Source organism: Schistocerca serialis, unplaced genomic scaffold (assembly GCF_023864345.2).
Source record: "Schistocerca serialis cubense isolate TAMUIC-IGC-003099 unplaced genomic scaffold, iqSchSeri2.2 HiC_scaffold_1352, whole genome shotgun sequence".
In the NCBI taxonomy this organism is placed as follows: domain Eukaryota; kingdom Metazoa; phylum Arthropoda; class Insecta; order Orthoptera; family Acrididae; genus Schistocerca; species Schistocerca serialis.
Genome location: NW_026047572.1, coordinates 1,062,403 through 1,079,751, shown reverse-complemented (window position 1 = coordinate 1,079,751; position 17,349 = coordinate 1,062,403).

Here is a 17,349-nt window from a genome sequence, read left to right as displayed (position 1 = left end):
TGACAATCGTCGGGTGTTTGCAGTAAACATTTAGATGCGCGAAACGATTTTCGTCGCTAAGTTACTCTGCCTCCAAGGTCGCGAAGCAGTTGGTGTTTCGATATACACGATGGTCAGAAACTGACTGTACAGCTTGTAAGGGTGTTGCAGGGCCGGTTGTGCCCAAACATGGTTGTGAAGCAAAGAATTCGATACGCTGTGCCGTTTTCGAGTTAACACTGAAATTGGCCCACCAGGCCGTTGCGCGGACGAATTGAAGCTTCCTGCCACATACAGTCAGAGTCAGTTCTCGTAACGTGGGTGTCAGCGCACGCCACTGCTCAGCTTTTGGATCGGGTTCGATCCTTACTACTGTCGAGTGTCCGGTCATCTTATCACTCCCTTGCTCCTCTTCAGGAAACCAAACTAAGAACACGTTTGGCGATACCATCTCTTGGCGGGTTCCTTAAATTTGCGCGCACAACGACCTTATTTGCTAAATTCAATACATTGCGCCGTTTCAGAGTTAGCATTGAATATTTTTGTTATTTCTCTGCACAACCTACGCTGCAACACCCTTACAAACATTTTTGGAGCTTTCTAATCATTTTGTATTTAGGTTTCTATGTGCAGCAGTAACAATCATTCGCCATATCTGTTCCTACTTAATCTGCACGAACTGAACAAACAAGTAATGTCACAGGTCCGGTCTTACTGTAAAAAGACAGAAAACAACGTTACACTGTAGTATTGCAACCAGTTCATCTTTGATGTTTCCCGCATGCACAGTATGCGATGCGAACTCCACAGCTATTCCTATCTGGTGACTTGACACTATTAATTTAAATCCTTATAAAATATCACGGCAGAGATTTTACATTTTGCGGCACTGCAACAAATGTTGCCATTAAAGTGCAAGTTTTGGCAAGGTACAATAAAATATAGTTCACAATATTTAAATATTTGTGAAATAATTCGGTAATGAAACAGGAAACAACAACAACAACAACAACAATAATCATGAGTCGGCTTGCACAGAACATGGCAGAGTGGAGAGCTGCCTCAAACCAGTCTTCAGAGTGAAGACAAACTCAGCAACAGATAAAAACAGCAACAATAACAACCGTCCGTCCTAGTTTTGTATGCTCATATGCTAAGGCGATGTCCGCACTAAATCATGTAACGGAGTAACAAGACGTTCGAGAGAGTGATGCATTTATGAAGTCTTCAAGGATCTGTTTAGCGAATTTTACACCAACCCAACAATTCGTGAATTGGAAACTTCCAGCAGCTGCTTATGCGCAAAAAAGAACTGGGGACCATACGCGTCCAAGTCAAAACTATAAAACACGAACACAGGAGTTAAACGACTATACGTCAGTCACAAAGGACACAATAGGAGACAGCTGAAACTAGGCACGTGAAAAGGGGCTAAAAAACCTTACAGAAATGGAGGACCAAAACTGAAACATAAATGGGCTTCGCCATATTACTTCGGCGGATAAAAAGTAAAACGCGGTCCACAGTCCGCGCGTCATTCGCTGAAGCGGCTGATGAATCAGACGGCAAACCCAATCTAGAATGTAAATTATTAAAAAAGGGCATTCCAGCAGGAAGTGGCGGACAGTTAAAATTTTGGCGCTATCTTTACGAAGTGGTGCGGTAGCGCCACTGAGCAGATGACGATGGCTAAAAGGGCAGGGCTCTATACGCAGCCGAATTAAAATAATCTCCTTCCGGCGGGAGGGGGGGGGGGGGGGGCGAGAGGAGGTCGTCCAAGGTGCTGGGAGAGGCTTAATAAGCCTAAGCTTATTCTCGTAAAGGGCGGACCATTGGCGATGCCAATGGGACACCACCACCTGACAGACGGCAATGCACAGATCGGAGGGAATATAGGTACTGGCGGGCTGAGGTACGAGGACTGCAGCCCTGGCAGCAGCGTCAACAGCCTCGTTTCCTGGCAGACCGACGTGACCAGGGACCCACAGAAACACATTGGCTCCACCAAGACTGAGCAAGTGACAGTTTTCCTGGGCCCGCTGCACTAAGAAATGAACAGCGTACAGTGCACAGAGACTTTGGAGGTCGCTGAGTGCGTGAGCAGAGGACAGAATTGGAAAGACAGTGTCGCTGGATTTACTCCGTTCCCTGATAAGGGGAAGAGCACGGCTGTAAATACTGAGGAGCGTGCCGGAAGCCGATATCGAAAGACACGAGAGCCTATGATGAAGGCACACCCGACCCCCAGTCATTCCGAGAGCCGTCAGTGTATACAATGGTACTATTGTGATGTTCCATGCAAAGGCCATGGAACTGGAGGCAATAGACCGAGGCTGGAGTAGTGTCCTTAGAAAGCAAATGAAGGCCAAGGTTAACATGGGCCACTTCACAAAGGCAAGGTGGTGAAGGGTTCACACCCAATGGGAAAGTTGCAGGTAGTGTGAAGTTAAGTGCCTGCAGCAAGTGGCGAAAACGGACTCCAACAGGTAACAGGGACGAGGGACGAGCCCCACACTGACGATCAAAAGAATCACCAAAGAAGGAGGCATAGGAGGGATAGCCACACATGGTCACATGGTAGAAAAACGGCACGCAAAACCTGCTCAGGAGAAGGTCACAGCAATAGGACAGTGGTAATTCAGCAGCTTCAGCATACAGACTCTCAACTGGGCTGGTGTCAAAGGCGCTTGTGGCCCAACAGATGCCATGATTGTGCATAGTGTTGAGATGACCTTAGAGGGCGCATAAACAAAGCTCCCATAGTCGAGTTTCGAACGGACAAGGGACCAGTACAAACGGAGGAGGGTGGTTTCATCGGCACCCCAGGAAGGACCATTGAGGACACGTAGGACATGGAGCGACCCCATTCAGCGGGCTGCCACGTAGGAGACATGAGAGGACCAAGGAAGTTTCCTATCGAGCATGATCCCCAGAAATTTCGTAGTATCAACGAATGGAAGGGCAAGAGGCCTAAGGTGTAGACATCGTGAGAGAAACCATTTGCCCTCCAGGAACTCATACAGACGGTTTTGTCAGGGCAAAAGCGATAACCGTTGTCGATGCTCCAGGAGTCAGATAGGTCCGTGGAGAACTGCAATAGTCGGCAAAATCGTTAATAAAAATATAGCTGGAGATGCCCGGCGGGAGACAGGCCATTATAGGGTTAATGGCGATAGCAAAGAGGACGTCACTCAGGACGGAACTCTGAGGCACACCAATTTCCTGGATAAGGGTGTCCGACAACTTTTTCGATGTACTCCGTCAGTCCTATCTGGTAAGAATCCCACACTGCGCGACAGTATTCTAACAGAGGACGGACAAGCGTAGTGTATGCAGTCTCCTTAGTAGGTCTGTTACATTTTCCAAGTGTCCTGCCAATAAAACGCAGTCTTTAATTAGCCTTCCCCACAACATTTTGTGTGTGTTCCTTCCAATTCAAGTTGTTCGTAACTGTAATACCTAGGTATTTAGTTGACTTTACGGCTTTTAGATTAGCCTGACTCATCGTGTAACCGAAGTTTAGCGAGTTCCTTTTAGCATGATTTGCCTCCCTCATAGTAAAGGCGGCATTGTAGCACTCACGATTCGGAGAAGGGAAGGGTACCGCCTGAGCCGCCTCCGATCGTTTCCGATGGAGGAAGGCAGGGTGAGCTCGAAACTTCCGGAAAATGGCAGCCCAAGGTGTTGGAGATAGCAACAGAGTCCACAATAACACCGTCAACTGTCAGGCTGTGTATTGGGGAATGTAGCTTGGTTCCAGAGAGCCGTCTGAGGCTGGCCCACACAACAGAGGAGGGTGAGGAACTGTTAAAAGAACTAGTGAATGAAATACAGCTTGCTCTTTTGCTATACCGAAGAAATCTATTACACTTTGCACACATCTGTTCATAACGATGCAGTTTGCAGTGTAGGGTGGCAGTTAGAAACACGGAGAGCACGTCTCCGTGTGCGAATTTCATCGCGACATTCCTCAGTCCACTGAGGGGCTGCGACACGACGTGGTAAAGAGGAAGTGTGAGTAATGGAACGTTCTGCAGCAGTAAGGATAACGTTGGTTAGATAGTCCACCTGCTCATCACAACTGGGGAAATCTTGTTCTTCGAAGGTCGCCAGGGAAGAGTAAAGCCGCCAGTCAGCCTTAGTAAGCTGCCATTTGGGTGTGTACACAGGTCGGGTAGGAGTCAGCAAACAGAGCACACAGGAAATGGGCCTCGAGTAGATGTCAGAAAAAATGGACCACTTAAGACAATGGGCGAGCTGGGCACTGCAAAATGGTAAGTCGAAATGGGAATAGGTGGGCGAGGAGTCAGAAAGGAAAGTGGGTGCTCGATTGTTAAGGCAGAAGAGGTTAAGTTGGTTAAGAAGGTCAGCCAAGAGGGCACCTCTCTGACAGGGGACGATGTGCATTAAAGTCACTGAGGAGCGAAAGTGGGGGAAGTAGCTGCCCAATAAGCTGAAGGAAGTCTGACCTGGTGATAGCGAATGACGCAGGGACAAATGGTACACACGGGAAAAGTCAGGCAGGGAAGGAGGAGGGGAAGTGCAAGAGCTTGAAGACAGGTAGTCAGGGAGATGGGTTGCCTATGGAGGTCATCCCATATGTGCAGCATGACGCCCCCACGAGTTAGAACGCCAACCTCAGGGGGAAGGTCAAAACCAATCAGTATGTAATGTGACAGCTCGAAGCGGTAGCAAGGGCACAATTTAGTTTCCTAAAGGCAGAGTACAAGGGGACGCTGCAGTGCTAGAAGCAGCTGTAAATCCTCTTTGTGGGACCGAAGGCTGTGAGCATTCCACTGGAGAAAAGTCATGATGAGTAGACATAGGGGTGTCACCTCTGCGGCTGCCGAGTGACAGCTGGGGAAGAGGCGCTACTACGGAGCACAGAAGCAGGAGGATCCTGCTCCATGGGGTCCACAGAAGCATCAGCTTGTTTGTGCTGTCAGGCTGTGGAATTAAACGCCCGAAAACGGTTGTTGGTGCGCACCGGCGACAGAGAGGCTGGCCGGCCTAAGGTATGCGTTTTGTGGACTTCTTAGAGCCTTTCCAGTTAGATGAGGACACTTGTGTTTTTGGCTGGAGGGAGGGAGGGAGGGAGGGAGGAAGTGTTTATGGGAGTACTACTATCCATTCCAGCTTTCCTGTTCTGTAGCTGGCGGTGCCCCTGTTGTGATTTGTTCATATGATAAATGTCTACGCGATTCCGGTTGGTTTTACACAGGAGCAGAAACTGGAGTTTGCCTTGGCTGTTTGATGAGTAACGAGGCCAGAAAATCCAAGATAAATGCTGGCAATGATGCGGCTAACGGAAGGAAAGAAATTTACCTACATTGTTACTTAGACGGTAGCTTATGATTTTCGTAATTATCTAAGAACTGCTGAACATCAAACCGTTTTTAACCAAAAATAAATTCATCATAGGATGTAAGCTGCGAGGACAAGCAGCTCGCTACATTAAGATTTCTAGCCAATGGCAGGATTTAAGCGCACCTCAAATTCAGTGCTGTTGTATCCCCACAATTATTGACTAAAATGATTCATTTCCCAGCAAAGCGATTTATACTTGACCGAGGAAGTACAGCACGGTTAAGAAAAATAAAAGATGTTGACATAAACGTTAATTCCAATAAACATTGCGAAAGTAACTTACATACTTCCACTAAGACAAATTACTACAGAAATTGTTATAAATAAAAGCAAAATGTATTTAACAGGTACACATTCATCGAGATCTAATAGTAATGCACCGTTACACCTTTTTATAAAGTTCCATCCTGCAGCCCTTTTTCCTGGGCGTAGACCGGTGGCGAGAGATATGAAATCCTGCCTATTTGATTTCGGAGTTCTCTTCTCTACAGCCAACACAGTGAATTTAGACAGTGTCATTTGTTATTGTGTTGTAAAAGTAGGATTTAACCCGTTTCAACGTACTCACGCTTCTTTTGCAAGACACGGTGTTTCATGGAATTGCAAGAACCAACGACAGTCATTTCACTCCTCTGGAGAACACGGTTTTTTTAATCAATTGTTTATAATGGACTGAAGGATGCCCTGAAGCTCCAGACGTTTATCCTCACTGCTGTAAATAAACTTTCTTTTCTTCAATTTTTCATTGTCAGAGGATATATTTTAAGTAGCTTTTCAACATTACGTATAGGGAAATTGTTTCACTGTAGTCCTGGAATCTAGTTTCCGTGTTTACTATTACTGTGTCAATTACCTCGAATACTAGCCTTCTCCATTTCTGAATACATACTTCTGTTTCGCTACACTTTATTTCAGTACTCCTGCTGAATTTATAAGGCTCTTACCTTCCACTTTGCGTTTCATACACATTAGTCTTTCACTAGCCTTAATGCAGTTTTCTATTTCAGGCTCACAGCCTCGTATGTCCACAGTTTCACTTTGCAGAATGTCGAACAAGATACTGGTATGCAGGAAAATCTAATTGTACAGCTGCAGTAGAAAAAAAAGAAGTCTGGCGGTCAAGTATACTATTTGGCCCAAGTGGTCGATGTGAAAGAAATATAATCCCAGTCTTGCTTTATCACATTGAATGCTGCTCATGTCCGTATAGCTAAGAATAATGGTTTTTACAGCGCGTGAATGAGAATACCTTTTTTCGCAAGGACCTTATGGTTTAATCCACTTCCCCCAGAAGTTAACTTGTTTTACCGCAACGGCTAAAAATACGTGAAATCCTGGTTTGCTACAAAAAAATTTAATTGCGTAATTTTTAGAAGCACAGGGGATGGTCCAACTGATGTGCACAGCAGTGGATACAGACAGCACGAGGGTGTGCCAGTTTCACTATAGGATGTACACAGTTTTTCCGTGTTATTGCACTACAGCCGTCTTATGTTTACGATACTAATTTGTTTTTATCAATATTCTAACTGCTTAGCACTTGCAGCTAAACAGTGGCTATGCCTTATGCACACCAGTTTTTAGCTAAGTCATAAAACCCTATGCATCTCTTCTTTCTCCTGATTTTCAAATCGAAAAATTGCTAATAGCTTAGTTGAGACATCCGTTATTTCGTCGGCTTGAAACTTGCTGTAGAGGACTATTTTTAACTTCACTTTAAATCTGTTCTTTAACATCCATAATACAAGTTGTTAAATCATGGTCAGAAAGTGCCTTCAAGTACTCCATTATGCTAAATGATTTTCAAAAGTTCTAAAAATTTTATTTACTGATGCCTCACATTCGTCACGAGTTTGGAGACAACTTTTGCCATGCTGAAAAGCAGATAGTCATAATGCATCTATTACGCTCCTGTTTCGGTAAACTTCTCGTTGTGTTTCAAAGTTCCAATCGCGCTGCTTCTGAAAGAGCATGGTCAATTCTTACTGTGCTTAGCTGATTGTATTTATCAGCTGCTGTAACATGTCAAATTGAACTGTGGTGTTTTTTAGCATTCGAAATAAAATTGATGCCTCTTCGCCTAGTCCCCACTTACGCCATTAACCGTCAACCATTCCAAATAGCACACAGTAAGAACAAAAGTTGTTCCTTACAACGCTGCCACTTAACCACCGTTTTGAATTTTACTATTGTGTCGCAAAGCTTCTTACAAATTTTCCCTAAAATTTAATAGACAAACTGCGTCAGCTTTCTTTCTTACACTATTGCAGAGAGACGAGTAAAGGATGCAGTGTTTTCAGTTAAAAATATTTTGAGGGTCTTGTGATGAAATAAATGCGTCCATGGGAGTTTTGACGTAGACGGCAATACCATGCTTTGCAACAATAAATGAAATACTAGACATCTTACCATTTCCTTTCGACAACGGTGTCAAGACATTGTCGATGACACCTGACAGGACACACCGAAACATACTTCACTAGTCAGTTTTATCACTGCCACTGCTTACTGCATTTTTGCTACTTAATTCATGTTACAGCTTTCACCATAAACATGCCTATGTTGATTTGAGAACTTACGAACACTCTGCATTACTACGAACGTGTGAAATAAGTAAGGCTACTAAATTTTAATCCGAGGAGCAATGAAAACACAAGCTATTCCCTGTCATCTTGCAATGACATCCAATGATGGATTCACATTTATTTTAAATGAATTATGAATGTCTTCTTGTGCTTTGTGTCTTATTCTTCTCAGCTTGCTGCTAGCGCGCAAGACTGTGCTAAGACCGGTATTAGACTGTCATATTTCTTTGACAAAGAAATATCAAATATTCGTCAAATTTTTTTGACTAAGATCGTGGCGATAAAAAGGGGATTACACTGTAATTTTTCGTCAAATTTCAAGATGGCGGACGGAAACATTATGCGCTGCAGTTCCTAATACCACAATTGCATTGTGTGTGTATTTGGAAGAATAGCGGTAGAGAAAGAGTTGAATGAAGCCCTAGGTATTACGTCTAGATAGTAAAAGAATTCAGCAAAATTTGTTACGAGAGCTGCAAGAGGAGGAATTCAAGTCTTAACATATAAATTACTTACGAATGGATGAGAGTATTTCAGTATTTGATCAGTAAAGTGGCTTCTCATGTTACAAAACAGAATATTCTTAGAAATGCTACATGTCCAGAAGACCAACTGTGTCACTGCGATTTCTTGATACATGAGAGCTACTCTGGCTTACAACACAGCACACTAATATCAAATTGTAATCAACCAAAATAATGTCAGAAACGTTTGAAGCGATTTATAAGCCGATGAAGGTGGAATATGTGAAGGTAAATAAACGTTTAGTACACTTTATGGACTATAAGAACAATTTTGAATTTTAAATAATTTAATTTCTGGAATTAGTGTTCCCACAACGGCAAAATTAATACAAAGTATGAAACAGATAATGCGCTTTTTAATTTGTCGCATCCAGAATCCAAAAACAGACAAAGTAGAAAGGAAAGCTAAGAATTTTTGAGTGTGACCACATCCTCTATTCCGGCTTGCTGCACGTATGTTTCCAGATGTAGAGGTGGATGGCTGTAGCAGTGATTGTGGACATGAAGTCGCCTGCAGCATATTACACCTCCCATCAACACACAATTGATAGCATGCATTATGCCCCTTAATCCCCCCCCCTCCCATAGCCCAAGCTAGTTTATTTTAAAAAAGTCGACGAAACTAACTTTGAAGCCATGTTTACAAACACACTACAGATACGTCCAACAGCTGTAGCGACGCCAGCGCTCGAAGGTGTTACATTTCACATTGCAGTGAACAGATGATTAACGACTATGACCAAATCTATGGCGAGGCTTTAGATTTGATCTTACTTGACGACATGCCAGTTTTGACAAAGTTTCCTATTACACCATCAAATTTCTTTGACAAATGTTTAACATATCAACTTTGACAAAGGAATGAGATAGTGTAATAGCGGCCCAGGTAGCACTCAGTGAACTCGTGGAAGACATTACACAGGCGTGTATCCACCTGCTGGCGAGAAGCAGAAAAATCTAACGCCAGCTTTTAAAAACTGTATCCACGCTGTAGAAGCCCCAGTCCGCCACGGAAAAGAAACGGGCTTACTGTGCATGCCCATAAGCAGCACAGAATTTCGAGCTGCTATTGGTTACAAAGCTGGGAGTGATGTATTCTACCAGCGGGTGCATATAAGAAGTTCTAACGTAAAACATTCATTCACAAGTTTACATTGCCCGATCTGATTAAATTAAGTATGGGAGAATTAATTTGATTTTTTTTTTGGGGTTGGCTTCGCCACCGATTAATTCATGTACGCAGCATCAAAGTTTAAGACTCATTTGGAAAACACTACACAGAGCAGTGACGCAAGTCTAATAAATAGAACATACATAAGAAACGAAGAATTCAGCATCTGTTGGAACAGAAAATTATCCCATAGTTTGCTCTTCATTGAGGGCTTGGATACAGGCTGGACTAACGATGAAGGAGGGATATTTCATGAATTAACGTCAACTGAGTGTCGCTATTTCGTTTCTTCAGAATCATTTCCGTTAGGTATCTGAACTGAAAGACAAAATCAGAAATGCAGAAGGTCGCCCGACTTACTCTGTGCTGCCGGAAGTCGCCATTGATTCGTTGGAAACTGAGAAAAGAACTTAATTTATTGCATCTATATTGATGTACTCCTCGACGTGTCCCACAAACATCTGCAGAAACGGCCCAATATCCCGACAAGGAAAGTTGGTCGGTCGGTCAAAACGCCTACACATGTTCTATATGTCGATTGGTCGGTGCGCGTGCAGGGGCCTTACCACAACCTTTGGCATTTATTCACATCCATTAGCTTCACCAGTTCACCTTTCAACCTCTAGCCATGCTGCAGATCAATCTGTCACAACCAAGATTCCAGGGGACTTCGCAGAGGGTTGGTGGGTGGGTGGTGGTGGGGAGGGGGGTGGGGGGGGGGGGCTCGCAAAATCTCCTTCTGCACTTCACTTCATACGTGGTCACAATTTCAAATGTTTCACCGAAACCACGAATCCCACCCATAGTGCGGACGCCAAAAGTGGCGGAAATGTGAGTCAGTCGTTCCCACAGGTGAGGTGGGGGTGACACCACAGACCACAGCTCGCCTCCACTTCGTGTCGCTGGCTGCCTACACCCGTGTCCCGTGCTTCTGCGAAAACAGAATGAATCACTGTCCCCGGGACCTCCGATCCCTTGTGCTGACAGTTAAGACCCGCCATAAACGACAAAACTCTGACGAATCCGCAGCTAGACAAGGGCAAATTAACAAACGTGTACAGGTACGAAGTTTGTCACTTTCACCTCACTTTGAAGCATACCCTGCTCGTATTGACAGAAAGGCCACTAATACAGATAAAGCAGTTGTTGCTTCGATTTCGACGCTGGTCCAGGGAATGGCTTTCAATGGGAGAGACTTACCTACGAAATTCCTCGAAAGGAAATATTGCTCTTAAAACCTGATTACACCAACTTTAGTCGAACTCTCAGTGAAACCTGTAATGACTATTAATGTTACTCAGCTCTCACAGTGCAAAGGTACGGGGACGTAGCGATTTATCCTCATATTTCATCCTGCTATGGTAGTTCCTTAAAATAGATTGGAATATACAGCCCACGTCGCGCGTAGAAGAACCGGGGAACTTCGATTACGTATTATTTCGTTGCGCTTCCGTCTGTATTACGGGTAGAATATATATTCCCATCTTTACCTATTCCTGAAAGATACTGCACTGCCATGTTGGTAATTGACAGTACTACTTTGTTTTTACCGTTGATAGTAGTTTCCATACTTGTGGAGACTCACGATAAAGTGAGAAATTATAATGGAACTTTCATTAAACATGTGCGGCGAAACAGACAACATCCCGCATCTTGTCAAGCTTTCCGTCAAAAATGTCTCAAAACACGACGTATGCTTAAAGTTAGACAGTTAACCAGTATCCAGTCATAAACTGACACGCTCTAGTCGCCACTTCATAGCTATTCGTGGAAGCTGTTAACAGTCAAAATGTTGCGCATCGTCAGTTACTTGCAGTTATGGGACACCCTTTGCGCCCGTCTTCCAAGACTTGCCAGTTGTGGTTGATCTCAGTGAGCAAATTCTACGAAATTTGATTGCAGAGCTGAACTACGAAGCTTAGTCTCCCGAAGCTGTTATTGCACAAACCGAAAGAAACCCCGAATTAACATTTGTTCTAATAATTTTCGTTTAGCTACTAAGAGTATGCTGAAGCATCTAACTTTTCAACTTTATCCAAAATGTAAGTAAAAATTCTTTAAGCAATTAAAGCGGCTCAAAGTTCGCTACACACAGCATGTACTAACATCACGAATTAGCTTTTTCGTAGCGCGACAATAAAAAGTAAGTGCTTTGTAACAACTGCACTGTGCGGGATATCACCAAAGAACGTTCCATAGTTACCAAGACCTGCGCCGTCGGACCGTCAGCCGCCACGAAATACAGACACAGGATGCTCCGCTCGCAGAACACGGACAGCCGCCTCCGTAGCTGTCGCCCTCGTCTCCATTTCGTTGTCATCTACACGCAAGTCGCCGGGTCGGGGTCAAATAAAATGATTCGCAGCAGGCGACCGAACACCCAGAAATGGAACTACGGTCCAAAACACGCACTTTTCACCGTAAACTGTGGTGCTATTGCTTACACTCCTAAGTGAAAAGAAAGTCTCACGCCACAAAGCCGAAGTGCGGCACTCAATGCTACTAAAGTTAATGGGGTAAGATCATGTGAAAGATACCACGTGTAATCTACTCTAGCGCCCTCCGTACCAGCAATCGACGCGGATCACTTCTCGATATCAGACTGACTCACAATCTACAAGTCGACAGAGAACTCCCAGGGCAGACTTTCCAGCAATTCGCTGGGCTAGGGAAAACAGTTTCAGTTAACCTATCAAGGAAATTTAATAAACGCGATATTCCACTTCAGCAAGAAAGATGGCAGACTAGCGTCCACTGTAACGTTTCTTTCCTCATTGGTAATTAAAAGTGAGAGAAATATTCAAATTAATGAATAAATATTCTGCTCATTATTATGAGTTTGCCACAGGAAGGACACGTTACAAATGCGATGCCCCGGTGTGGTTAGTATCCTTACGCGTATAAATATATATATATATATATATATATATATATATATATATGTATATAATCCTTTTAATATACTGGACCATTACCATAATTTACCCTTGAGGCCAACGCTGTTACATTCTTTCAATGTATGAGACCCTGGTGTTGGTGAACACCTTCGTCAACCGCTGTTTGAAGGCTCGTTGACTGCAAGACACTGCTGTCGATAATCGACCGGTCTTCGTAAAAACAGGTCTTCAGGTCCGACCAATGGAGAATAATATACTTAAACGGCACAACGCGATAAGCAGTCGTTCATCTTGCTTTCAAATAACGTGATCACAATTTCGTGATACATCTACCTATCGCAGGTACTGACGGTGTCCTGTAGTGCTATTCGATATTGAAATGGCGAATAGAAGGGACTTCTTAATATCTGTATCGCGATACCACGCCATCTGCTGGGTTTTCGGGCTGACGCCGTTCACAGTGGACACTGAGAAATGTGAGCTACGGAGGACACGTACTGGTACACTGTACGCAGCGGCTGTTCTCCTCGTGAGCCTGGCACTAACAGCGCTTATGATAAACTGGATGCAAGCAATGAACGCGATGAGAAAGGATTCCATCACCTTTGTGTGGTCTGTGGGCTATGTGATGACATCGCACGTCACCACGGTGACGGCGGTCGCCGCAGACCTGTTTCGAAATAGCCACAAGTACCAGAGGATACTCACTCTGTCTTACCGGGACAGAAGCATCTCGCACTGGCGCCATTTCTCCGGCGCGGCGGTGAGGATCTGCTGCAAAGTGGTGTACGCAGGCTCTCGCGCTACGTGTAGCTGCTGTGACGTTCGTATATCTGATGGAAGGGACGAAATGGACGTACACGTTATCATTGTTCTCAAGTGGTATTCTACCTACAGCTGTTTGCAGGTATGTGGGGCTCGTTCTTCTTGTGAGGAGTGACTTGCGCCAGCTCAACCAGTGTCTGAGAGCTACAGCCCAAGTGAGATGCCAGCGGCAACCACTTGCAGATCGCTACCGCAAGTTGAGGAGAGTCTACTCCGCACTGTGCAACCTGTCCCAGGAGGTTATTTAGCCCACGAGATAGTCTTAGTCTTATTAATGGTGACTGCACTGTGCAGTATATCTTGGAATGCAGCTGCCGTAGTCTTAACACGTCAACAGAAACAGCTAGTGGCGATACACATGTTGTTTCTGTCGTGGCAGTCGTCACAGGTGTTAATGGTGACAGTGGCCTCGCACGCGCTGTCCATGGAGGCGGCGCAGACAGCTCCTGTCCTCTGCCGGCTACTCATGGGTTGTCCGCAGCTCGTAGTCGTGTGGCAGCGATCTCGCTTCCCGCGCCCGCGTCCCCGAGCTCGATTCCCGGCGGGGCCAGGGATTTTCTCTGCCTCGTGATGACTGGGTGTTGTGTGATGTCCTTGGGTTAGTTACGTTTAAGTAGTTCTAAGTTCTAGGGGACTGATGACCATAGATGTTAAGTCCCATAGTGCTCAGAGCCATTTGAGCCATAGTCCTGGGTTCGACTCTCCGCAGCTCAGAAACGTCAGAGTCTCGCCACTTCTGTCGCCTGGTCCGCAAACAGAATCCCACTCATCAACTTTACGGCGTCGTTTCCTTGGATTTGCAGATGTTGATTGCCTCCTTGTCTTTCATTACAACTTGTACTGCGATTCTGTTAACTTTCTGTGAAGCGTTCTGAAAAAAAGGATAGCCTGCTAAATATTGTTACACCACTATTGGTGAACAGGGACTCGTCTGCATTAAATTCTATATCTGTGTTGCTATGATTAAGAGCTATTAAGAGTCTGCTGCATTTTAAGAGATGAGACCATTCTTCTTCAAAGTGTTTCCTTGTTTAGCATTATACTCGTACAGCACAGCGAAAGGGTGCGAAGATGGACGTGTTCAAGTCAGTTGTGCAGTGTATCTGGTTACAGTGTCTAGTTTCGCTCAAAACCAACATGAAATCTCCCATTGATTGAAACTATAGGAAAAAAATTAAAATTGCTGCACTTTCCACACTGCGTTACATTTTGACACAATTGGTAATTATTAATAGCACGAGTGAAATGAATTACTTACAGATATAAATCGCATGAATTTGTAATTCTTGAAACACACATGAAGTTATTTCACGTAAAAGAATGAGAAAAGTTCAGGAACAACAACTGGAATATTTTAGAGGAGACCAAAGCTGTGTTTCGCAGGAGGAGGCGGAAAGTTGACAAAGAGGTTCAGATGCGACACGGAGCCACAGTTACCAACAACGGGACGCGGCGACAGAAGAAGACCAGAAACATCAGCTGACGCGGGTGCATGTAAACGGTGTTTCATCACTGTATTAATTTGGACGACAAATATGATTTATTGCAGCTGAAAAAGCGTACCGCATCAAAAATTACACTAGTGTTAATCTCGTACGTTAGCGTGACTGCTACTTGCATTGTTGCATAGCGAAATCGCGGCGCTACAGTCTTGAACACCACGACGGTCTGGAGTAACCATCATAAAACGTAATGAAGCATCAATGAAACGGAATCCATATCGAGATCTTAATCACAGTTATTACTTCCCTTGACACAATCAGATATGTATCAAGCAACCCGAGTGAATCATTTTACCTTTACACCATCTGGACATACATAGTCACTTTCAGCTGCCCAAGTTCTTCAAACAACACTCGCATCAAGTCCATCGATAGTAATAGATCTACAATCACACAGACACAGGGCAGAACATGATTAGAAAACAACATATAACATGAAAGACAAAATGTGCATTGCCTTGGCAGGAAAGACTTTGAACTTTCTACACTCATCATAGACACGGTCAGTATAAGCCGCTGAGCACTAAGATGGTAACCTCACAACACATGATATTCACTTTAATGCTCACAGTATACCCACTCTGGCTCAAATATCGAAAAAACGAAACATCTGTCACATCATATACTCATCTTCACAGACCAGGACACAACAATTGCAAATCATAACTCACTTTTCAGTATACTAGGACAGAACCATCTCGTCATTTGGAACACAGTAGAATCATAAATCGATAACACAAACATCTACAAAATATAAATATCCACAACATATCAGATCGTGCCCACGCTTATCTTGCATACGAATTGCTCTCTATTAAAGACGAATGTTTCTCACTCAAGGGAACTATCATCAAGTAAAATATTTAATAACGACTAAACATAACTGGCATAAATCCTGCTTTATATCATTCACAGCGTGTACTGAACCTCACTAGATAGATAGTATCCACTCATAATCACACGTCACAGTTTCAGACTCACAACAAACAAAAGAAAATTCCTAAGTAGTATCATCTCATTATATCATACATTATTCTGATAAACCCAGTATCACCACATCAAAATATTCATAACAATGACATGATGAAAATGAACGTTCATCAAAGCAGACCTGACACTCAAACAAGAAACTGCACAGTGCATGCAGAAAATTACTTCATTAATGAATAAAACAAGAATAAGAAAGTGTTACGTATCTATATGACACATGGTAATCACATCTCTAATTAAATCATCATGTGTAAGAGCACTTCATACTGCCTCACTCGTCACTCGTCCCCATAATCAAGAAAAGCACTATAAATTGTCTCATCAATAGTACTCCTCAAGAATTTTAAATTCCTCATCACATGTTGCAACTATAATAATAATAGTCATACTGCGCAACAGCAAATCTTTCAAATCCAATGGCACCTGGAATATCCAGAAGATAATCCATCCTAGCACTAACCAAGCCTGACATTTTTTAACTTTGTTTAATCTGCGAGATCCAATGTGGGTAAGCCCATTGGCTATATCGCCACTCATACAGAAGAAATTATCTAGACACCTGGGTCTTGCAAAAAAAAAAAAAAAAAAAAAAAAAAAAAAAATATATATATATATGTCTATGAAACGTGAAAATATACTGAAAAGAGAACACGTGGAATGGTCTCGATAGACAAAGAAACCTAACTGGCACAAAAGTAAAACACTAGATATTTTACACTAGATACCTTAACATCAGAAAATATGGTACCTTCACACTACCACAAAGTAAGATTTGCACTTGACACTATATAAATTCTATATGTTCTAAGACTAGTGTTTAGCTTCTGATTGATACTGAGGCCATCTGACATAATTATCCAGTAACAGATAGAAGTATGTGCTACATTTCAGGAAAAAATTTCATGTTTTGTTGGTATATCCTTAGTTGGGGCAGCATGCACAAAACCACTCTAAGTGTGAAGTCACTTCTTCTCTCTAAACTTTAGTTTGTTATCTAATTATTTAATAACACAGGCCAACTATGGAAAAACTTTTTTGCTGAAAATACATTATTCTTATGCTTTTAGGGTGGGAAATCCTAATATGACACTTAAAAAAACTGTTATCACCCTCCTTTTCTTCATATTTTACAGTTACATTTATAAAGCAAATCGATTTTTTAAACAATTTGACAGCTTTTATATAGTTAAAATAATTTAAAAATGAGGTGTAATGTATGTAGATGACGTTGGTAACACTGCTGGAAAACACTAACTGGGAAAAAAAGGTTGATTCTATTTTTATGTTAACAGATGGTGTTTTGTTTACTGTCAACCTAACCTCACTTTCTTGTTTCCTGTACATGTGCTCAGCACAATGTCTAATTGCAGTTGTAAAAGCTCTGCTGACAGTTGTTGTTATATTTGTGGTGAATTTTGATTTAAAAAAACACCAAAGAAACATTACAGACTGTGTGAGAAAGGTTTATCTATCATTCTTTGGATCTAAACTTTGTGATCAAGATAAATC